The 25,562-nt window shown below is 39.0% G+C and overlaps 1 pseudogene; it reads left to right on the top strand.

Moving 5' to 3' along the window:
• Positions 1 to 805: 805 nt before the first annotated feature.
• Positions 806 to 2,348, top strand: LOC131506792 (26S proteasome regulatory subunit 4-like; annotated as a pseudogene).
• Positions 2,349 to 25,562: the final 23,214 nt, after the last annotated feature.

Raw genomic sequence — 25,562 nt, 5'->3', positions numbered from 1 at the left:
GCAGACATATCCTACTAATGATCAGTGTCAATTAGCCTGCCAGACCAAAACCAGATAAGAACACCACCAAAAAAAAAAAAAAAAAAAATTACGGGCTAATTAATGTCTCTGATGAATATAGATGCAAAATCCTAACAAAATATTAGCAAACTGAATTCAACAATACATTAAATAGCTCATACACCATGATCAAGTGAAATTTATTCCAGGGATGCAAAGATGGTTCAACAAATCAATCAACATGATGTACTACATTAACAATAAAATGAAGGATAAAAATCACATGATCATCTTAATATATGAAGAAAAGCATTTGACAAAATTCAACATTCATTTATGATAAAAACTCAACAAAATGGATATATAGGAATGTACCTCAAGATAATAAAGACCATATGTGATAAGCCCACAGCTAACATGCAAAATGGTGAAAAGCTGAAAGCTTTTCCTCTAGTTAGGAACAAGACAAGGATGCCCACTCTCACTACTTTTATTTAACACAGTATTGGAAAGCCTCATCAGAGAAATTAAGCAAGAAAAAAGAAATAAAAGGCATCCAAATCAGAAAGGATGGCATGATTTACAGATGACATGGTTTTATATATAGAAATCCATAAAAACTCCATGAAAAAACTGTCAGAACTATTCAACAAATTCATAGTATAGTCACAGGATACAAAATCAATATATAAAATCTACTGTTTCTATACACTAACACTGAGCCATCTATCAGAAAGAGAAACTAAGAAAACAATCTTAATTGCATCAAAAAGAATAAAATACCCGTTTGAACGGCTGAAGCAAGACGTGTCAGAGTCAGAGTGGTGATCATGGCCCTGGAGGTGGCAAGAAGGATGACAAGGACAAGAAAAAGAAATATGAACTTCCTGGGGCACCTGGGTGGCTCAGTGGGTTGTCTGACTTTAGCTCAGGTCATGATCTCGCAGTTCATGAGTTCAAGTCCCACATCGGGCTCTGTGCTGACAGCTCAGAGCCTGGAGCCTGCTTCGGATTCTGTGTCTCCCTCCTGACTCATGCTCTCTGTCTCTCTCTCTCTCTCAAAAATAAATAAACATAAAAAAGAAATAGGAATGTTCTGTACTAACTAGAGCGGGGAAAAAGAAGAAGAAAACAAAGGGACCAGATGTTGCCAGCAAGCTGCCACTGGTTACACCTCACACTCTGCTGGTTAAAATTACTGAAGTTAGAATTAAAGACTGTCTTCTCATGGAGGAAGAATTCATTAGAATTCATGAACAAATGAAGCCTTTAGAAGAAAAGCAAGAGGAGGAAAGATCAAAAGTGGGTGATCTGAGGGGGACCCCAAAGTCGGTAGGAACGTTGGAAGGGATCATTGATGACAACCATGTGGATCATCGTGTCCACATCTGTGGGCTCAGAACACTATGTCAGCATTCTTTACTTTGTAGACAAGGATCTGCTGGAACCAGGCTGCCAGTCCTTCTCAACCACAAGGTGCATGCCATCATAGGGGTGCTCATGGATGACACGGATCCCTTAGTCACAGTAATGAAGTTAGAAAAGGTCCCCCAGGAAATCTATGCTGATACTGTGGGTTGGACAGCCAAATCCAAGAAGTTAAGGACCTGTGGAGCTTCCTCTCACTCATCCTGAATATTATGAAGAGATGGGTATAAAGCCCCCAAAGAGGGCCATTCTCTAAGGTCCACCTGGCACAAGTAAAACCTTATTAGCCAAAGCAGTAGCAAACCAAACCTTAGTCACTGCCCTAAGAGTGGTTGGCTCTGAACTTATTCAGAAGTACCTAGGTGATGGGCCCAAACTCGTTTGGGAATTGTTTCAAGTTGCAGAAGAACACGTGCCATCCATTGTATTTTTTGATGAAATTGATGCTATTGGAATAAAAAGATAGGACTCAAATTCTGGCGGTGAGAGAGAAATTTAATGAACAATGTTGGAACTGTGGAACCAGTTGGATGGATTTGATTCAAGGAATGATGTGAAAGTTATCATAGCCACAAACTGAATAGAAACTTTGGATCCAGCACTTATCAGACCAGGCAACATTGACAGGACAAATGAGTTCCCCGGCCAGATGAAAAGATTATGAAGCACATCTTTCAGATCCAGATAAGCAGGATGACGCTGGCTGATGATGTAACCCTGGATGACTTGATCATGGCTAAAGATGACCTCTCTGGGGCCAGCATCAAGGCAATCTGTACAGAAGCTGGTCTGATGGCCTTGAGAGAACATAGAATGAAAGTAGAAAATGAAGACTTCAAAAAATCTAAAGAAACTGTTCTTTATAAAAAACAAGAAGGTACCCCTGAGGGGCTCTACCTGTAGCAACCACATTTGCCTTCAAGGAAGTGGTCAGGAGTGTCCCGACTCTTTAGAGGGATGAGGTTGGGGAAGTTGTCCAGAGGAACCCATGTTCCAGTTGATCTTTCTTAGCAAAACCTCCTGTGTACATTTCTAAGTGTTGTGTGTAGAATGCCCACCAGGCTGCCTTCATCTGTTGGCCACGTGCAGTGCCCTCCCCCGCAATAAAGTGAGCTCCTCCTAAAATAAATAAATAAATAAATAAATAAATAAATAAAACCTAAGAATAAATTTAACCAAGGAGATGAAAAACCTATACACTGAAAATTATAAGACATTGATGAAAGAAATTGAAGAAGACACACATAAATGGAAAGATATTCCATGCTTATGGATCAGAAAAACTAATATTGTTAATATATCTATGTTACTCAGAGCAATCTACAGATTCAGTGCAATCTCTATCAAAATTCCAAAAGCATTTTACACAGAACTGGAACAATCTTATAATTTATATGAAATGAGAAAAGACCCCAAATAGATAATGAAATCTTGGGTAACAAAGCAGGAGGCATCATGATACCTGTTTTTGAACTAAATGACACAACTATAGTAATGAAAACTGTATGATATTGGCAGAAAAACAGACACATAGATCAACTGAACAGAATAGAAAAACCTTGAAATAACCCACATAGATATGGTCAATTAATTTACAATAAAGGGGCCACGATACAATATGGAAGGACAGTTTCTTCAAAAAATGATGTTGGGAAAACTGAACATCCACATACAAAAGTATAAGACTAGACTATCTTACATCATATACAAAAATTAACTCAAAATGGACTAAAGACTTGAATGTAAGACCAGAAACCATAAAATTTTTAGAAGAAAACAAAGGCAGTAGACTCCTTGACATTGGTCTTAGAGATGATTTTTTGAATCTGACTTTAAAAGCAAAAGGCAACAAAAGCAAAAGTACAGTTAATTCTGAACTGCATGGGTCCACTTACACATGGATTTTTTTCAATAAACACAGTACAGTACTATAAATGTATTTTCTCTTTCTTATGATTTTCTTTTATTAAAATGTTTATTTTCAGAGACAGAGATCAAGCACACATTGGAGAGGGACAGAGAGAGAGGGAGAGAGAGAGAGAATCCTAAGCAAGCTCCACACTGTCAGCAGAGAGCCTGACATGGGGCTCGATCTCACGATCCATGAAATCTGAGCCAAAATCAAGAGTTGGTTGCTTAACCTACTGAGCCACACAGGTGCCCTCTTTCTTATGATTTTCTTTTCTCTAGCTTTATTATAAAAATATAGTATACATGTATACAAACATACAAAGTAAGTATTAATCAGCTATTTATGTTATCATTAAGGCTTCCACTCAACAGTAGGCTGTTAGTAGTTACATTTTTGGGGACCAAAAAAATCCACACATGGATGGATTTTCTACTGTGTAGGGTGTCAGTGCCCTAACCTCCACATTGTTCAAACTCAGCTGTGAACAAGTGTAGCTATATCAAACAAAAATCTTCTGAACAGCAAAAGAAACCATCCATAAAATGAGGAGGCAACCTACTAAATGGCAGAAGATATTGGCAAATAACATATCTGATAAAGGTTAATATCCAAAATGTATAAAGAACTCATACAATTCAATCACAAAAAAACAAACAAACAATCCCAAACAATTAAAAATTGGGCAGAGGATCTGAATAGTCATTTTTCTGAAGAAGACACACATATTACAAACATGCACATAAAAAGATGCTCAACATCACTAATCATCAGAGAAATGCAAATCAAAACCACAATGAGGTATTACTTCATACTTATTAGAATGGCTAATATCAAGAAAATAAGAAATAACAAGTATTGGTGAGGATATAGGGAAAGGGACCTCTTGTACATTGTTGGTGGAAATATAAATTGATGCAGCCACTATAGAAAATAAAAAAGTTGCAAATACAACTAGCATATGATCCAACAATTCCACTTCTAGGTATTTATCCAAAGAAAATTAAAACAGTAATTCAAAAAGATATATGCACCCTTCTGACCTTTGCAGCCAGCATTATTTACAGTAGCCAAGATATGGAAACAACCTAATTGTTCACTAACGAATGAGTGGATAAAGAAGATTCCATATGATGGAATACTACTTAACCATAAAAAGTTACATCTTGCCATTTGAAACAACATGGGTGAACCTAGAAGGTATTATGCTAAGTGAAGTAAGTCAAACAGAGAAAATGCCATATGACTTTGCTTATATGTGGTCTAAAAAAACAAATGAGAAATCAAAACTCATAAATACTGAGAACAGAATGGTGGTTGGCAGAGGGGACCTTGAGGGTTAGGGAGTATGTGAAATGGGTGAAGACAGTCAAGAGATACAAACTTCCATTTATAGAATAAATAAGCCATGGGATGTAATGCTCAGTATGGTGACTGTAGTCAATAATATTGTATTGCATATTTGCAAGTTGCCAGGAGAGTAAATCTTAAATGTTCTAGTCACGAAAAAATTTTGTGACTTTATATAACAATGGATGTAACTAGACTTATTGTGGTGATTATTTTGCAGTGAATACAGTTATAGAATCATTATGTTGTACACCTGAAATGAATATAATGTTATGTGTCAATTGTACCTAAAAACATAATAGCCCTGCCAGACTGGTGTCTCCCCTTCTTCCCTGGTGGTCCTTTGGCTCAATTTGCTGAGATACACAGGTGGCAGTCACAGCTTAAACTTGAAGGGATTTTTGCTATGTCTCCTGGAAGAGATGTTCTCCCTTTGGGAACCAGGAGTTGAAGAGCCCAGAGTTGTGAGGACAGGAAGCACAAATTCCCTATGTGGTTTACTGAATGCGGTGGTAAGTGATGTCACTCATTGGTTCCCAAGCCATGTATTCTTTCTTTGAGGGCACAGCCCCATATAAGGGTTTTGATTAAAAGTGGGTACTGCTTTGGGGGCACCCCATCATCTGAAATTATTACTGGCCAGCTTTGGTATCCAATTTGCCATTAATACCAGGCCCTATTCCCAGCAGAGTGTAATCACTGGGCACTGTTCCCTCTAATCCTGTCAGGTGGCCTGAGTAGTTTCCTCACTTGTGTGCACTATCAATGCTTTGCTGAATACTTGTGGGAGACACTCTGCAGAGCTCCAGAGTTCTCTTCCTGTACAGCTCTGTGTCCTACAAACTCTAGCCTCCTTGGTCTCTCTAGATTCTCTGGTCTGTCTTTCCAATTTAGGAGGTCTGCTAGGTTTTATCTGATCCCCCACCCTTCACCATGACTTGGAAACTGTCCCAAGGCCTTATCTGGGGCAATTGTAGGGCTTACCTATTTATTTCCTATCTCGGAGAGCACTCCTTCCCTACCTGATGTCCACTCTCTTGAAAATCATTTTTCATGTATTTTGTCCAGTTTTTTTTGTGGTTTCGGAAGGAACAGAGGTCTGTGTAATTCTCAGTGTGTGAAGAATTTAACTGGGGTTGTGTAAACCTCAATGTTCTCTCCAGTTTCTCTATCACTCCTTTTCCATTGGATCAATGTCAGCCTGGGATTTCCTGGCCTGCAAAGCAAAGGCTCACAGGTTAAAATAATAGCAGGACAATAACAAACAAAAACAAATATTCCTTAATGACATCTTTCCTGAGGAAGAGATGCAGAAGATTCTGTTGATTTCTAAACCCTATTTATTCTTGGTTTTGTTTTGTGGGGGAAATTATCCAACCACACACGTGAGGAACAAAATTGCCCAATTTCAGGAACTTCAAATGTACCTAAGGAGAGTCCATTGTGCCCCCTGATGCTCTCTCCTCTCAGTAAGATCCATTTCTGCTTGCTTTAATATATAGAGAGTTTAGTTTTTGTTTGTGTATTTTGATCTTTATAGCCCAGTGTCAGTCTCTGTAGTATTGCAGGCACTTTCCTACGTGCCTCACTGATGCAGGGGAGAGAGAGAAAACTGGCCTGGCTCCTAGTGGGGTTCCCATAAACCCTGTTCTCTGTGGGCATCACAGGGAAAGCAGAGGCTAGAACCCTGAGCATTTGACCCCTTACAGCATCTCTGGCTGTTTATAACCTATTCTGTGGCATTGAACTGATATAGAAGTGAAAGCCCAGCTTCTTTGAACTAACACTGTAGGAGAATGAGTGCTTTAAGTGGACTTCACTGAAGATTCATTTTGGTTGATCTCCAAATAGCTCAGGGAAAAAATTCAACATTCAGCTAAAATGGAGGCAGAAGCCTCCTATCTTACTCCTATATTGCTATCATATAGTAAGAACTTAGAGGATATAGAATGAATCCGACATTTTATTAAAAATTTAAAATTCTAGGGGCACCTGGGTGGCTCAATGGTTGAGCATCCGACTTGTGATTTCAGCTCAGGTCATGATCTCATGGTTCATGGGATTGAGCTCCGCCTGGGGCTCTGTGCTGTCAGCACAGAGCCTGCTTGGGATTCTCTCTCTCCCTCTCCCTGTGCCTCTCCCCCCTCCTCAAAATAATAAATCAACATTTAAAAACTTTTAAAATCTAAAGTTCCACTTATAGTGAAAAACATGCATTTATTGTGTGTGGCTCAAACAGCCATATTAAAAATTCTTGGCATTTTGATTAAACACACATATGTACCTTGCACCATTACAATTGCACATAACAATTTAATTTTTGAAAATATATTGTTTAGATACATCACAAGTTCTGTTAAACATAAGTACTCACTTTGAAATCTGATACTCAAGGTGTGTAATTTGCCTGTACACAGGTAAGCTGATGGTTCAATATGCTTTAGTTGGAGGTACAACAGATCGGTTGCTGAAGTTCTGAATTTCCTGGTAGTGTCCATCTTGTACTTTGATGACACCCATAGAATGCTTAAGGGTACTGAAGTTTAGGAGATAAAGGCCAGAGTGTGTTCACTTACCTGCTGAATCAAACTCATGCATAACACGATAAATAGTACTTAAAACCTTCTTTAAATTACTGTTTCCAGATCTGCCCCAACCACAGAGTGTTCTTGCTTTGGGAACAGAAAAGAGAAAGACACCTGTTGAGCATATTTCTTTTTCTTTGTAGTGTTCCATTGAAGAAAAAGACTAAATTAGTTTGCTTTCTTTCCTGAATGATGGCAATTTCAGGAAATCCTGGAACAAATTGTTTCCAACTCAATGAATTCAGGTGATTTTCTTTTTTATTGTGGTGGACATTGGCTTAGGCTAAGCAGATGGACCCATATGCAAAAAAGTCTCTGTATATCTGATCTAGGTCTTATATACAAGCCCTACTAAGCATTTGCAAACACTTTTTGGCTATATTTGACTGTTTAATTATACTTAGTTTAAATTATACTTAGTACAGTTTGGAAATTTCTTACAAAATTAAACATACTCTCACCATATGATATGCAACAATCACTCCATGGTATTTAGTTAAAGGAGTTGAAAACTCATGTCTACACAGGTATCTGCACACAGATATGTAAAAGTGCTTTATTCACAACTGCCAAAACTTGAAAGCAACCAAGATGTCCTTTGGTAGGTGAATAGATAATAACCTGTGGTACATCTAGACAATGGAATATTATTTAGTGCTAAAAAGAAATGAGCTATTAAGCCATGAATAGATATGGAGGAAACTTAAATGTATATTACTGAAATAAGCCAATCTGAAAAGTCTACATACTCTATGTGATTCCAACTATATGGTATTCTGGAAAGGCAAAGCTATGGAAACAGGTAAAAAGATCAATGATTGCCAGGGATTAGCAAGAGGGAGGGATGAATAGATAAAACAGAGGATTTTCAGGGCAATAAATACTGTAATGATGGATATATGTCAGTATATATGATGGTCCAAACTCATAAAATGTACAACACCAAGAGTGCACCCTAATGTAAACTGTGTACTTTGGGTGATCAGTGTGGCTTATGTGTGCCAATGGAGGTTCATCAATTGTAACAAATGTACCATTCTGTTGGTGTACCACTCCCCATAATAGGGGAGGCTATGCATGTGTGGGATTGCTCTGCCCTTTTTACTCAGTTTTCCTGTGAACCTAAAACTGCTCTAAAAAATAAAGACTATTTGAAAAAGATACTTAATAGTGAAATGAAGGATATTCCTACTGTTAAACACCTAATCAAAACTCCTCTTTCAATAATCTGATTAAACTATGGAATGCTAATGCAAATTATTTTATAGAAACACTTGAAGGGGGAAAAATCAAATGATATTTCTAAATAACATTTTATTTAAAAAAAAATTTTTTTTACGTTTATTTATTTTTGAGACAGAGAAAGACAGAGCATGAACGGGGGAGGGGCAGAGAGAGAGGGAGACACAGAATCGGAAGCATCTAAATAACATTTTAAAGGGAGATAAGTTGATCAGCCTCTGAAGGTTAGTGTTTCCTACACTGTCATCTTTCTCCCCCACTGGGATGTGGCTGGACCATGACACTGAATTTATTACTTTTGTGTTTTTTTCAATACTGTTGGAATTTTCCACGTCATCTTCCTCGCAGATTGAGTATGCTCTCATTCTGTTAAGAGCAGGATTAGCCCCAAACGACTACTGTATGAGTTTGCTTAGGCTGCCCTTTTATAGTACCACAGACTAGGTGGCTTCAACAACAAATTTATTGTCTCAGAGTTCTGGAGGCTGAAAGTCCAAAATCAAGGTGTGGGCAGGTGGGCCTCTCTCCTTGGCTTGGTGATGGCTGTCTTCTTTGTATGTCTTTAGTTAGTCTTCCCTCTGTGTGTGTCTGTGTCCTTTATCTATCTATCTATCTATCTAATCTATCTAGTTTTTAAAGTTTATTTATTTTGAGAGAGAGAGAGAGTGAGCAGGGGAGGGGCAGCGAGAGAGGGAGGGAGAGAGAGAATCCAAAGTAGACTGTGTTGACAGCAAGGAGCCCAATATGGGCTCAAATCATGAACTGTGAGATTATGACCTGAGTTGGGCCTCAAATCATGAACTGTAAGATTATGACCTGAGTTGAAACCAAGAGTTAGACACAGGTGCCCCCTAATCTCTTATAAAGGCACCAGTCATTGGAGTAAGGCCCACTCTGATGACCTCTTTCACCTTAATTACACCTTTAAAGACTCCATCTCCAAATGCAGTCACATTCAGAGGTAATATAAAGCTCCTTTTTTTTTTTAACGTTTATTTATTTTTTTGAGAAGAGAGAGACAGAGCATGAGCGGGGGAGGAGAGAGAAAGAGGGAGATGCAGAATCTGAAGCAGGCTCCAGGCTCTGAGCTGTCAGCACAGAGCCAGATGCGGGGCTCGAACTCACTGACCACGAGATAATGACCTGAGCCGAAGTCGGATGCTTAACAAACTGAGCCACCCAGGCGCCCCCACATTCAGAGGTAATAGGGTTAGAACTTCAACATATGAATTTTGGGAAGATACAGTTCAGCCCACAACAGCTAGGTTCTGACCCAAGCTAAAGGTCTATGGGGTGTGCTTGGAGAGTTCATGACCACTCTGTGTTACAGTCAATTTTTCTGAGAAGGCACCCTTTTGTTTGTTTGTTTGTTTGTTTGTTTGTTTGTTTACAGATGAGACAACTTGTTTTTGGATGTGTTTAACCAAGAGTCTACAACTACATGTTTGCAGTGATAAATATGGAAACTGAGAAGTTTGCTGAGCTGGTCCCATCTCCACATTCATCCAGGCAGATGGCACATGCATCATACCCATCTCCTTTCTGGAAATTACATAGACAACGCCTCTTAAGATGATCTTTATAAAATATTTCTTCTAGTTGGATGTTTGTCCTGGAAAAATTGTGTGAATATGAAAATGAGTGTCAGGATGAGATGAATGAATTAAAAAGAAGGAAGAATTCCAGAAGTCAGCTTAATTCTGGAACTGAATCAATGTCACTTCTTTCTTCATATGTGAATTCATCTTTCATAGAGTTACCTGATACTTTCCCAACAAAGGCAGATGGAATGTCACCTTTTCCCCCCAAAACACATTATGTGGATTCCATACTAATTACTTCAACAGTATCAATATTGTGAACTATGGCTGCTTTGTATCCTGTTCTCTGTGTATTTAAAATCTTAATATCAAAATTACCCTTGATAGAACTGGGCAGAGAAATACAAGATGAGCGTAGAGCATCTTGAAAGCAGGGAAGTAAGGAAGTTCTCACTAAAGAAATAAAGTAAGGAAATAGTAAGGAAGGAAGAGACATGGAGAGAGAGAAATAGAAATTGGAGGTTGGGGGAAGAGTGGTGGGGAAAAACAGAGGGAAAAAAGGAAAGAAGAAAGAAAGAAAGAAAGAAAGAAAGAAAGAAAGAAAGAAAGAAAGAAAGAAAGAAAGAAGGAAGGAAGGAAGGAAGGAAGGAAGGAAGGAAGGAAGGAAGGAAGGAAGGAAAGAAAGAAAGAAAGAAAGAAAGAAAGAAAGAAAGAAAGAAAAGAAGGGATGAAGGATGGGGGAGTGTCAAAGGGACACAGGAGCCAACCAAAAGAACTCCCAATGGCCAAAGTTAGAAAATTTTGAACAATAACAAAAAATGATAGTAATGGATTATAACACAAAGAATAAAGTAACTATCCATTAATCTATACTGATATAAATGACTAAAGAAATAAATGGAGAAGGGACAAATCTTCCTTAAAGAGAATACCAAATTATATATGTGGATTCTCCTCCTTCCAGGAGGTGGATCTTAATTCCCCCACTCTTGAATGTGAGCTAGACTTGGCGATTCACTTCCAAAAAATTGAGTGTAGAAAGGGAAAAGTCAGTAACTTTACAGTGGAGAATCCTCGTGGGCATGACCTTAACCAAATGATCAAGGTCAACATCACCAGTGATAAATTGTGTTGATGTGTATTCTTTGACATGAAATGATGAGAACAGCACTTTATATCTGTGGCGTTCTTGCCAAACCCATAACCCCAGTCTAATGAGAAAATACCAGACAAACCCAACTTGAGGGACTTCTACAATATACCTGACCTTTCAAGTTACGAAAACAAGAAAAGACTGAAAAACTGTCACAGAACAGAGGAGACTAAAAAGGCATGGTTCAAAGCAGAACCCTGGATCACATCCGGAGACAGAGGGCAGACATTAATGGAAAAACTAGTGAAGTTCACATAGTGTCTGTAGTTCAATTAATAGTATTGTACTAGTGTTAATTTCTTAGTTTTGACACATGTACCATGGTTAGGTAATGTGTTAACATTAGGGGAAGTTGGATGAGGGGCATATAGGAACCCTGAACTATCTTTGCAACTTTCTGTAAATTGAAAATTATTCCAAAATAAAAATTTAATTTAAAAAGTTACACATGAAAAGCTGCTCAACATCACTCATCATGAGGGAAACACAAATCAAAACCACAATGAACAATCCCCTCACACCTGTCTGAATGACTAATTTCAAAAAAAACAAAAAATAACAAGTGAAGGATGTGAAGAAACGAGAAACTTCATGCAGTTGGTGGGAATGTAAATTGGTGCAGTCACTGTGGAAAACAGTATGGAGGTCTCTCAAAAAATTAGAGATAGATCACCTAGAATCCAGCGATTTCACTGGATTTCCAAAGAAAATGAAAACACTAACTTGAAAAGATATTTGTATCTCCATGTTCACTGCAGCATTATTTACAATAGCCCAGATATGGAAACAACCTAAGTGTCTATCAATGGATGAATGGATAAAGATGTGATACACACAAACACAGATACTCTGAACTGTCATTCAACCATTTAAAAAAATGACATCTTGCCATTTGCTACAATATGGACTGTGAGGGTATTATGCTAAGTGAAATAAATCAGACAAAGAAAGACAAATACCGTATGATCTCACTTACATGTGGAATCTAAAAAACAAAACAAAAACCAAGTTCATAGATATAGAGAACAGATTGGTGGTTGCCAGAATTGAGGGGTAGAGGGAGAGAGAAATAGGTGAAGGGGGTCCAAAGGTACAAACTTGTAGTTACAAAAGAAATGTCATGGGGATATGATGTACAGCATGGAAACTATGGTTAATAATACGTATTGCACATTTGAAAGTAGCTAAGAGAGTAAATCTTAAAAGTTCTCATCATAAGAAAAAATGTATTAATTATGTATGGTCACAGATGTTAACTTACTGTGGTGATTATTTACAATATATACAAATATTGAATCATTTATGTTGTATACCTAAAACTACTATAATGTAATACCTCAAGTTTAAAACAATCCAGGGAAAGATAAAAAATTATAATCATTTTTCTAATTAACTCAATGACTATCCTAGTGTTTTTTCAGTGGTGAAGGTGTTGTAAGCTTCTTCTCTGGTTCTAAATTAATCTCTGGTTCAAGCCTTTAGCCTAAAGTCTATAACCAAATCTTGCTTAGGGACATCAAATGTCTAAGGTGCATTTTCAAAACTACACTAAATATGTAAAAATATCTCCATCTAAGGTCAATAGGTTTGAGAATACAAGGTGTCAAACAGCCATAATGGCCTGTATCTCAGTGGGCAATAGCATTAACATTGCCAGAGGGATAGCCCCAGAACACAAATAAGGTTGCTTGGCCATATAGCTACAGGAGGAATCTCTGCCAGGACTTCAGGATAAGTGTCCACACTCGTTGCTACAGCCTCAAGAGCAAGCCTACAAATGAATATTATTATATTTTTGTTGTCGAAAGTTTCTAACTCAAATTCTAAAAGTATAACACTCTAGTGAAGGAGTAATAATATTGCCTCGCACTTAGCAACTACATTCTTGCTCTTATTGCTATGCTATTTGCAACACCAAATAAGTGCTGGCTTTTAATGGCACATCAAAAAAATATAATTAATCCTTTTGTGGTGAGCCCTTATAGACAGTTCCCCTTTTGAAGCCAACATTGTGGCTGGATCAGCTCTCGTGGTTCCTGTGATTGCAAGATATACCTCAGCAACAACGATGAGAAAACTTTGAAAACACAAGGTACTCTGGAAGACACCTGGGGTCTCATCACCTTGCTGAGCCCTGCAGGACCCTCCAAAGGGCCCACACCTGTGCCTCATGACAGAGCAAGCACATGGATGCCAGCTGGCCAGAGAGCCAGGCACCCTCATTTGGGAATAGCAACAATCAACCAAGACAGGGACCAACATATTTTGGATTTTTTTCCCCTAGAAAAAGCAAATTCTGTCATGGAAAGTTCTAAAATACATGATAGCCATTTCCATGCAGTATACTTTGCTACCAAATAACCCCATGTGCTTAGAAACAAGAACTCGGGCTTTAAAAAAAAAAAAAAAAGCAGATCACAGACCTTGTGAATGAAGCCCTACGCTATCTCAGTGCTTATAGCAGCATCCTGGTTGCTGTTAAGCCTCACAGGGAGGAGAAGGTGGTTTGTCCTGGGCTCTAAGAGGAGGAGGTGATGGCAGGAGCCCAGGTGAGTGCATATGGCCACGATGTTTAACATGGTAGGGCATGGAGTCCCTCCATCCTGCACAGTGTGATGTGTTGATGGTACACCTGTTGAAATGTTGCTTCCTCCAGATCTGATCCCAGAACTCTGCAGGATGGCTCTCAGAAAGTCTTGTTCCAGAACGGAGGTATTTCTTAAAATAAGACGTGTGTTCTAAGTGGCTTGACCACCAGCCCAGAGGCAAGTGCACGGCAGAAAATAGTTTAGTGTTTTAATTATATTTTCTAGAAGTAACTCGATACCTAGGGGTCATAGCTTAGGTGAATCAAAAAGCCCTCCATCTTTACCTGCAGGCAGCATTCTCCAGTGAGTATGTTTACACAACTTTTGTTTAATATGTCTGTTTCTCTAGATCCCAAACTATAGGGAATTGTTTTCTTAAAGAATTCTTATGAAGTCTGTTGTTTTCAGTTTGATGAGTAAACAAAAAAATGTGTTTTGGGTACCCCATTTTTCTCTATCATGTTCTTAATGACTTCATATATTTTATATTCTTTGTACCTGAATCAAAGATGATTAATCATGGATATTATAGCACATAATTTGGGAGTTTTACTCTCTTAAGAAATTTTTGAGAGCCCAGAAACAGAACCACCTGTGTATGGGAATTTCTTGCTATTGCAAGTTTGGAGGTCTAAAGTTTGTTTTGCACTCATGGCCTCTTAAGGGTAGGCCTGATTTTTTTTTTTTTCTATTTGCAATAGAGTCCTAAAATATTATCATTTCAATGTGTAACCAATGTAAAAAATTAAGATATTCTAGCTTCTTTTTTTACTGAGTCTTTGAAATCTGGTGTTTATTTTACACTTCCGGTGCATCTAAACCTGACCATTTTGACTAGCCCCATTTCTGGTGTTCACCACCTAAATGAGGCTGCCTAGTTGTAGACGTAATTCTCAAACATGCCTTGTTTGTTTGCTTCTTCACCCTCAAGTCTGTCTTTCAACTTGATGGGAATCACCTGGCAACTGTGTTACGTTAGAGTGGTTAGTGGTGGAGTAGATGGTGGCAGTCCTAATCTGATTTGGCTGTAGTGCTGATTCCCTCTGTGTAATTAAGGAACTTGGGTGTACTAGTGAAGCTTTTAGGATTTAGATTCTTGGTTCAGCTTTTCCGACCCAAAATTTTATGCTACTTCCTCGTCTTTGTTCTCAAACCAACTGTTGTCACCTGTGCTCAACTCTTCCTCATAATCCTCGCTGAATGCAGCAAATAAACACCAACACGTGCTACCACTCCAACTTGTCCAACCATTTTCCTTATGACGATGGTCTCCAGTGGGCACTTGGTCTACCTTCCAAGTTATCCCAGGTGACAGTTTCACCAATGGTTTACCAAATGTTGGTTTGGCCTATGAAATCTATTTCCTGGTAGCTTGCCCTCAATTGCTAAGTTACGGTTACATATTTTGGTTTTAGTATGGCAGCACCCCACTTCAGACCAGGAATTTCTGATAGGGGGTAATGTTAGATGCTCTAGCAGTCCCCCCAAATTTCCATGGTTTTACATGATCAAAGTTCATTTTTTTCTCGTATAACAACACAGCTGGTGGGAATGAGGCTCTGTCTGTCTTGTGGATCCCAAATCCCCTAAGGCCTAATAATTCTCTGCTTTCAGCCAGAATGGGGGAAAAAAGGGAGTGTAGGGAAAGTATGAGTACTTAAAAGTCTTGGCCTGAAATTGACACATTGCTCACATTTCACTGATTAGAAAATAATCCCCTGGCCACATGAACAGCAAGGGAAGCTGGAAAGGGTAATCTTGGTACCCAGGAAGAAAAGGAGAGCTTGGGTTTTGTTGAGTGGTAGGCATCCTTACCATATGAGTGAAGTTGGCATTTAACATCCCTTTGCATACTTTTTTTTTTTTTTAAGAGAGAGAGGGCAAAAGTGGGGGAGAGGGCCAGAGAGAAAGAGAGAGAATCTTAAGCAGGCTCCACGCTCATCATGGAGCCCGATGTCAGGCTCCATCTCATGACCTGAGCTGAAATCAAGAGTCAAATGCTTAACTAACTGAGCTACCCAGGCACCCTTCTTTTTCATACATTTCTTGTCTGGTGTTTGGTATTCAAGGTTAGATTTGATTGTGCTAGTCCTAAAAAGATATAAATTGGGAGTAGTAGTTCTTTTTTTGAAAGAATTTGGGGAAGACTGAAATTTACCCATTTTTTAAATGATTGGTAGATTTTTCCACTCAAGTGCTTTGCTTCTTTGTAGAAAGAGTTTTAACCATTGATTCAGTTTGTTAAGTGGTTATGGAATGATTCAGGTTTTCTATTCTTATTAATTTTGGTAGGCTCTACTTTTTAAAGAAATTGATCCATTTGTTTTTTTTTTATGTTTATTTTTGAGAGAGACAGACAGACAGATACAGAGTGTGAGCAGAGAAAGGGAGGCACAGAATCCAAAGCAGACTCCAGGCTCTGAGCTGTCAGCACAGAGCCTGATGTGGGACTTGAACCCACAAGCTGCAGGCTCATGACCTGAGCTGAAGTTGGACGCTTAGCCAACTGAGCCACCCAGGCACCCCAGAAATTGATCCATTTCAATGAATTTTTCAATGAACTTGATAAATATGCTCACAATATACACTCCATGTCTTCTTTTATTTCTGCAGCATTTGGAAGTGTTTCCATTTTCATTTCTAGTATTTATCTACCTCTTTTAGGAATGTAGTTGAGGTTGTTCTCCAGCAAGACCAGGGTATAAACCAGGAAAGGTGAAAACATGGAATTGATGGCCTCTAACCCTGGAGGGAAGGGCAGGAATCCTGGGAGACAACTGTGTGATGGCCTCTGAAAGTCTCAGCCCACAAAGGAGAAGAGGAGTAAGGGTGGTGAAAAAAAGAGGGAGACAGTTCACTGAATGGAGAGTATGACTAAAAGTTTGGGGGGAAAGGCAGATCATTAAAGAAAATGAACTGAGAAAATATAAGGGATAAAACTGCACAAGAAACATATAAGCCAACATAAAATGTGACATAATTATAAGGAATTAATGGGGTGTAAAAATAGAGAATCTTATCTTTCCTCCATGCTAGAGATACTGTCTTTCAAGTGGACCGGTGTCATAAAATTGAATCCACAGAGGAATCAATGTAATTCTAACAATGCCATGCAGCCCAGCATGGGAAAATATTTGTATAACCATAATAATAAAATGCTTTTATGGATTTCAACTTAGAGAGTGCGTAGGGATGGGCAAACACTTCATTGAAGGACAGAAGTAGAGTTTAATAAGCCTTGAAAAATATTCTAAAAAGTAAAAACTACAGTTATTCTCATAATGTACATCTTTATACATATGTCCCATTATTTCTTTAGGATGAGTTTCCAGGGGCTGGGTGTCTGCAAATATGGGTGTACACTTAGAATTAATACACTCTCCTTAGAATTAAATCACCCTCTGGAAAAGTGCACTAATTCATAGTCTCTAGGATGTCTCCCTGATCCTATCTGCTTCAGTTCTAGGAAATCCTCAGATCTTCTGGCCTGTTTATGGTATCCTTCTCTGTTTTCCAGCCTTGCTACAGTTAGTTCCCTGTCTATTACTATTTAGTGGAACATTTCAAAGGATTTTTGCATCAGGCAGGAGTTGGAGCATGTGTCCTCAAATTACCATCTTGAAAGCAGGAGGCCCCTGCCAGCTTTTTAAGTGTAAATTTTTTTTTCTTCCTGATTATAAAAGTAATGCATGCTCATTGTAGAAACAGTGTGAAGTGAAGAGAAAACACCTGAGCTTTCGAAAAGGCCTAGAAGTGGGAGCATACTGGCCAGGGCAGTCTGTTCTGTGGAGAGTGGTGAAGAGCCTTTTTGGTGTCTCATCTGCTGGGGCAGGGAAAGGAAAAAAGCCACCTCTTTCTCCCTCTTGTTTGCCAAAAATATTAAGAGACCAAGATCATCCGGTTTTGCCTGGTAATTTTCCCAGTGGAAGCAGCAAGGCTTTATTTTGGTATCTTCCTGTGATCATTGGTGCTCCTACAATTGGGTTTGCCCCAATGTCTTTCTTTGGCCTCCCTGTACTCCTGAGCAGTGAGCCCCATACCCTGGAACCCTGCTGACTGTGCCTGTTCCTTCCTGCAGCAAGATCATTCAGCTGGTTCATTTAGAACTGCTAATGACTTAGAAATCTATATGAAACGTATGTTACATCAGCCTGTGCCTGATGGATTGCCACCACCACGGGGAGAAAAGGAACTCTGCTAAACCAGTTAGATCCAGACTTGATTGGTAAAGAACCAGATGTCCTCAGGGGCTCGAGCACCCCTTGGAAGTCTGGTGGAACTCGACCTGAAATTCTTTCCACAGCCTTGGATTTTCAGTTTCCATACACTTCCTGTCTTTGTTCTCTTGTGGTTTTCTTCTCTGTTCCCACTTCACATCAGCAGCCTCGATTCACAGACATCTGACACATTCAGTAAGTGAAGTTTCATAGGGAGAGACCATTTCCAGCACCACTCACCTCCAACCTTGTCTTTTGTCTTTACTCTCCCTCACCCCCCATGCCTCCCTACCCTCACACCTGCTCAACCACCCATATGCAGGGCCTTAGAAAGGGCAACCCATCCAGGCTCCCAACCATTCACATTACACCAGATTGCCTATCCCCAACGCACTGAAATCCCGGTGAATTAAAATGTCTCCATCTTGTTTTTTTTTACTTTATTATTTGAAAAGAATGCTCTTATGTGATGGTTGGTTTATATGTCACCTTGGCTGGGCTACTGCACTTAGTTATTTAATCACTGATCTAGGTGTCTCTGTGAAGATATTTCACAGATGTGGTTAACATCTACAATCGGTTGACTTTAAGGAGACCCTCGATATGGGTGTGCCCCATCCCATCCGTTGGAGGCTTTAAGACCAAACACTGAGTTTTTTCCTGACAGGAAGTTCTGCCTCAAGACTGGAACGTTAACTCCTGTTGGAGGTGCCAGCCTGTCAGCCTGCCCTACACATTTTGGACTTGCCAGACTCCACAATCATGCAACCCGATTTCTTTTTCTTTTTCTTTTTCATTTAATTATTTTTAAATTTTTTTTCAACGTTTTTTATTTATTTTTGGGACAGAGAGAGACAGAGCATGAACGGGGGAGGGGCAGAGAGAGAGGGAGACACAGAATCGGAAACAGGCTCCAGGCTCCGAGCCATCAGCCCAGAGCCGGACGCGGGGCTCGAACCCACAGACCGCGAGATCGTGACCTGGCTGAAGTCGGACGCTCAACCAACTGCGCCACCCAGGCGCCCCTCATTTAATTATTTTTGAGAGACAGAGCACAAGTGGGGAGGGGCAGAGAGAAGGAGACAGAATCCAAAGCAGGCTCCAGGCTCTGAGCTGTCAGCACAGAGCCCTACGCTGGGCTCAAACTCACAAACTGTGAGATCATGACTTGAGCTGAAGTCCGATGTTTCACTGACTGAGCTACCCAGGAGCCCCCTTACAACCTGATTTCTTAAAAATAAATCACTTTACACACCCACACACACCTATATGAATATTTCTTGTATGAATGTATATCTTCTATCTATCTGTTTTTTCTTATTGGTTTTATACACATCCTATTGATTCTATTTTTTGGAGAACCCTGACAGATATACCTTGTGTATTTGTTGCAATTCATAACTGAAGCATATTTAGTATAGACAATTACAAATCAGAGGAAAAATCTTACCAGCAATTTTACCACCATCAGAAAATAATCACTATCAACCTTTGAAGAGCTATGTGTAGGTGTACATATTTCAAAAAGGTGTATTTTACACTTTTAAAAAACATGTTAATTTTTATTTTGCAAGAGAGTGAATGGGGGATGGGGAAGAGGGAGAGAGAGAAAATCCCAAAGAGTCTCCATGCAGAGCCTGACACGGGGCTCGATCTCCTGAACTGTGAGATCATGACCTGAGCAGAAACCAGGACTCAGATGCTTAACTGACTGAGCCACCCAGGGGTTCCTACACATTTTTATAAATAGCTTTCCCACTTAATATATTATGAATAGCTTTCTATGTCATTAGGTACAGAGATACATAATTTTAAATGGTTGCCAAATATTACATTGCTGGCTTTACTGGAATTTCTTTAGTCCTTCTAGTATTGGAAGATTACATTGTCGATTTTCATTATTATAAACAAGGTTGTAAAAAAACATCCTTGCACATATATCTTTGTGCCCTTGGTCTATGATTTCTAAAGGAAAAATTGTCCTGGCCACCCTCTCATGCTCCCACACACCCATAACCCCTGAGGATATTTTCTATAAAACAGTGATCTGCTTGGGCTGTTGACCTAAGTGGGGCTCATACATAGTTAGAGCTGGAAAGACCTTACAGATCTGGTCAAGCCTCATCATTTTCTCATAAATGAAGGCCATGAGAGGGGATGTAATTCCCCAATGTTACATAGCCAGCTGAGCACTACTGATCAGGGCCCAGAACTAAGTTTCACTAAATCTGTGCTTTAAGATGAATTGAGTGCATTCCCTTCAATTGGTGGATTTTATCTCTGCAGAGCACTACGCCCTGTTTAGGTAATATCCTTCAGTTGTGTGAAAGTCAACATTCAGGGAAAATGTCTTTAGCATTTTGCCCCAGGGAAGCCAGCCCAGTGAAAGATGAAAGAGAAAAACTCAAGTTCTCAATTTCTGAGGACCTAACTTCTGTGACTTTTTGATTAGGTAAACTATCCTGCAGGCAAGATAGTGGTTGCTGCTAAATCAATGTGCACAGTAATTATTCATGACAATAAAATATCCTTTTTATTAGGCAAAAAAGTTTTTACATTATAAAAATAATATATGGTCTTGAAAGCCAGGCATTTTGAAGAGTAGGAAGAAAACAAATTTTCTGTAGTCCTATCATCTAAAGATGTTAATATTTTAGTTAATTTATTTCTAGTTTTTGTGTGTTTGTAATTTCTATAATATGAAGTTATGAGAGTCTATATGGATTTCTTCCTTACTGTCACATTGTAAACATTGCCTTTGTTATTATATAGTCTTCATAAATATAACTTTAATAACTGCATAATAACATTAATGTGCCAGTGTAGCATTCCCCTATTATTGGACACGTGGTTGTTTCTACTCTTACACTGTGGGAGATAGAGACGGGGACAGAAAAAGGTCCTCCAAAGGATGTATAGGTTGGTAATGGTGGAAATGGTATTTCAAGGTTAACGTGTATTGGTAGCCCTCGGCTGCACTTCTGTTCAATAGACAGTAATAACTAGAAATAAGATAACCAGGATAATTCTAACCTGACATTATTCTTAGAGTCTTGAGCAACTGTTTGAAGGAGGGACTCTTAACATTCCTATTCAATCTAAGGATTTAAAAAAAATGATCACTTGTCCTGTACATTAAATTTGCAAGATTCTTTATAGGCTGATAAAGTCCTTACAGCCCCATTTTGTAAAACTGTCCTCTGCAAATGAATTGCCTGGGAAATATGTTAACATTTAGACTCCTGAGCTCACCTGTAGAAAGTCTGATTTGGGATTAGGATGGGAGCTGAGGATATACATTCTTATCCAGCACTTCAGGTGCTTCTAATACAGGTTAGACATCAGCCCACCTCAAGGAATTATGATGCTTGTTAGTGGAGTATCTTCTGCGAGATGGATGGGTACATGTCCCACATGTTCAAGTCCATTCACCCACAGAATATTTCTCCCATGCCTCAGCAGTTAGCGATGAATCAGATCTTTCCCCCCATACAAATGCAACTTATCCTTAATTGCAGCTGACATTTTACATCAAGATTAAGTTATAAATGATAGCAGGTATTACTGACTATCCCTTCTGTGGTAGGTATAAATCTAAACATTTTTTCTTAGTTTCAGTTTATTAAAAGGGAGAATTAGACCCTTTGTTTCACAAAATTCACCATAGTCTTCTATTGGACTCTTTTCAAGCAACGATTATGCTTTGACTAGATCTTAGAGTGGTGCACACTGTAAATATCTGTCTTTCCTATGAGCCCCCAGATTACATGAAGACAGAACTGTGGCCAATTATAACAGAGCAATGTTCTGTAGCACAGTCCAAAATAGACTTGTCCATATTACTGAAGTCACAGCAGTAGGAGACATGAAATGTAACCCATAGTTCAGGGCCTTACTAACAGATATGGCCAACTGGGCTAAAAACAATGGCCATTAAGAAAAAATGGACTCAACAACAAAAAGACAATGCTAAAAAATGGGCAAAGGGCTTGGGTAGACATCTGTCCAAATGGACAATAAATACATGAAAAGATGTTTAGCATCATTATTCATTAGGGAAATCCAGATCAAAATCACAATGAGATACCATTTTATACCCACTAAAATGGCTATAGTGATCATCATCATCATTATTATAAAGAACTTAAGTATTGGTGAGGATGTGGAGAAATTGTAACCCATTGCTGGTGGGAATGTAAAGTGGTATATATAGCCTCTGTGGAAAATGATTTGGCTGTTCCTCACAAAAGGTAGAACCGCCACATAACCCAGCAATTACACTCTTAGGTGTATGCCCAAAAGAATTGAAAACAGACCCTGAAACAGATACCTGTTCACCAATGTTCACGGCGGCATTATTTACAGTAGCTCAAAGTTGAAAACAAACAAGTGTCTGTTAACAAATGAGTGGCTAAACAACAAATGGTATATACATCCAACTGAAAACACTCCGTCCTAAAAAGGAATGTAGTTCTGGTACATGCTTCATGTGGGTGAACCTCAAAAGCATTATGCTAAGTGAAAACAGGCAATAATAAAAGACCACCTATCATATGATTCCATTTATATAAAATGTCCAGAACGGGCAAATCAGTAGAGAGACAAAATAACTGAGGGCTGGGGGGGTGGGGGGGTGGGGGGGTGTGGTGGTAGGGGGATAAGTAAGATATTCGGGTTTCTGTTTGTGGAGATGAAAACATTCTAAAATTGATCATGGCGATGGATGTGCAATTCTGTGAATATGTTGAAAAGCATCGAATTGTACATTTTAAATGTGTGAAATGTACGGTATATAAATTATATTTCAACAAGCTGCTTTAAAAAAGGAAGAAAAATTGGCATAAATACATTTATAGCTTAAATTCCAGGGGCGCCTGGGTGGCTCAGTCGGTTAGGTATCCGACTTTGGCTGGGGCCATGATCTCGTGGTTCATGGGTTCAAGCCCAGCATCAGGCTCTGTGCTGGCAGCTCGGAGCCTGGTTTGGATACTGTGACTCCCTCTCTCTGCCTCTCCCCCACTTGTACTCTGTCTGTCTCTCAAAAATAAATAAACATTAAAAAAATTAAAAAAGAAAAAGGCTTAAAGCTTATATTCCAGATTCAGAGGGATTTAAAAAAATCAGGATAACTATTGACATGGAACTCTGCTCATAATTTTATTTAAAAAATTTTTTAAAAACATTTATTTATTATTTTAAAAAAAATTTTTTTTTCAACGTTTTTTATTTATTTTTGGGACAGAGAGAGACAGAGCATGAATGGGGGAGGGGCAGAGAGAGAGGGAGACACAGAATCGGAAACAGGCTCCAGGCTCCGAGCCATCAGCCCAGAGCCTGACGCGGGGCTCGAACTCACGGACCACGAGATCGCGACCTGGCTGAAGTCGGACGCTTAACCGACTGCGCCACCCAGGCGCCCCATAAACATTTATTTATTATTGATAGAGATAGAGCATGAGCGTGGGAGGGGTAGAGAGCGGGGGGAGACACAGAATCTGAAGCAGGCTCCAGGCTCTGTGCTGATAGCACAGACACGGGGCTCGAACTCACCAACCGTGAGATTATGACCTGAGCCCAAGTCGGATGCTTAGACAACTGAACCACCTAGGCGCCCCAGAACTCTGCTTATAATTTTAAAAGAAAAAGAGACAACAGAATACTTTAAGAAAACAAAACACCCAAAAGCTATGTATTAGTGCACAGCTCGTTGTCCAAAAAACCTACAAGCTGGCATTAAGTTGCAAATTGATATTAGATGATGAGAACTGGAAATATTTTCTTTTGCATTTTGGCTAAAGGTACATGCTCAGGAGAATGTTTTCTGACCTCTTCCATATATATACGTGCCTGTGAGTGCACATCTACATGTATTGTGCATATAAATTTATGTATAACCTAAGATGCATGCATATACATGCAAACGCTATGCATGTTTTAGATATTCACATGCAGAGATCTAAAAATTGCTGGCCAGATCCTTTCTTATTCCTTTGTGGCTGAACTTGTTCTCCTTACTTGCATTCTGTGAAGAATGCTCTTGATTATGTGAATAACCATGAGCAACTGGTGGGCCTTGTATGGAAACTTCCTATACACAGCATCTAATCCCTTCTGGGTTCCAGCTCCTGTTTCCCTAATGTCTTTCACAGTCTGGCCAATCCACTTGTTAATTCAACCAAAGAACCGGTGATAAAAGTTTACATCCTGAGACTTTGAATGGAGCCCATTAGAGTGGGAAGGAGTGGAAGGAAAAACATAAGGAGAAAAACAATTTTTCAGAAAAAGATTTTTTGCCACATTTTGGTGGTTTGGTTTAAAAGGTCGGAAATGGAGCACACACATTCCTGTAGGTCCCAGGAAGAGCCTGATGTGTGTGAAGAACACTGTGCCTCCTGGCCCAAGAGTTTTTCATGTAGCTGTTCATCTGATCCTTTGTCATAGAGGTATGCACTATTGTTTCCACATGACCTGAAGTATTGTTCTTAAAATCTTTGCCCTTATGATTTTTTAAATAGACTTTCTTTTCTAGAGCAGTTTTAGATTCACCACAAAACTGAGCAGAAAGTTCAAAGTTCCCTTATACCCCCTGCCCCACACACTCACAGCCTTCCTACAACCACCGTGCCTTACCAGAATGGTACATTTGTTACAATGAATGGGCCAACATTTACACACCATTGTCACCTAGAGTCTGTGGTTTACAGTTGGGTTCACTGTGGGTGTTGTTTATTCTATGAGTTTGTCCGTTCTAGTATCATCCAGAATAGTTCCACTGCCCTGACAATCCTCTGTGCTCTACCTGTTTATCCCTTCCTCCCCCCAATCCCTGATATTTTTACTGTATCCGTGGTTTTTGTTTTGTAGATTTAAAAAAAAAAATTTTAATACAAGTATAATGAACATACAATGTTACATTAGTTTCAGGTGTACATCATATTGATTCAACAATTCAGTGCATTACTCAATGCTTAAACACAGTGAGTGTAGTTATCTGTCAACAAAATGGTATTACAATATTACTAACTATATTCCCTATGCTGTACTTTTCAGCTCTATGACTTATTTATTTCATAACTGGAAGTTTGTACCTCTTAATCCCCTTTATCTATTTCACCCAACCCCCTACTTACCTTCCCTCTGACAACCATTAGTTCTCTGTATTTAAGAGTCTGTTTATTCCCTTTTTTAGATTCCACATATAAGTAAAATCGTATGGAACTATTTTGCTCTTATTTCACGTAGCCTGATATCCTCTAGGTCCATCATGTTGTTACAAATGGGAAAACCTCATTCTTTTTTAGTGCTGAGTAATATTCTATTACATGTATATACCACATCTAATTTATCTTTTCATCTGTCAATGGACATTTGAGTTGCTTCAATAACTTGGTTATTGTAAATAACTGCAAAAACATAAGGGTACACATATATTTTTGAATTAGTGTTTTCTTTTTCATTGGGTAAATAACAATAGTGGAATTACCAGGTTGTATGGTAGATCTATTTGTAATTTTTTGAGGAAACTTCATATTGTTTTCCACAGTGGAAA

This window comes from Neofelis nebulosa, chromosome 3, assembly GCF_028018385.1.
Source record: "Neofelis nebulosa isolate mNeoNeb1 chromosome 3, mNeoNeb1.pri, whole genome shotgun sequence".
Taxonomy (NCBI): domain Eukaryota; kingdom Metazoa; phylum Chordata; class Mammalia; order Carnivora; family Felidae; genus Neofelis; species Neofelis nebulosa.
Note: the sequence above shows the minus strand (reverse complement) of the source record. Positions and strands in the feature narration are given on the sequence as shown.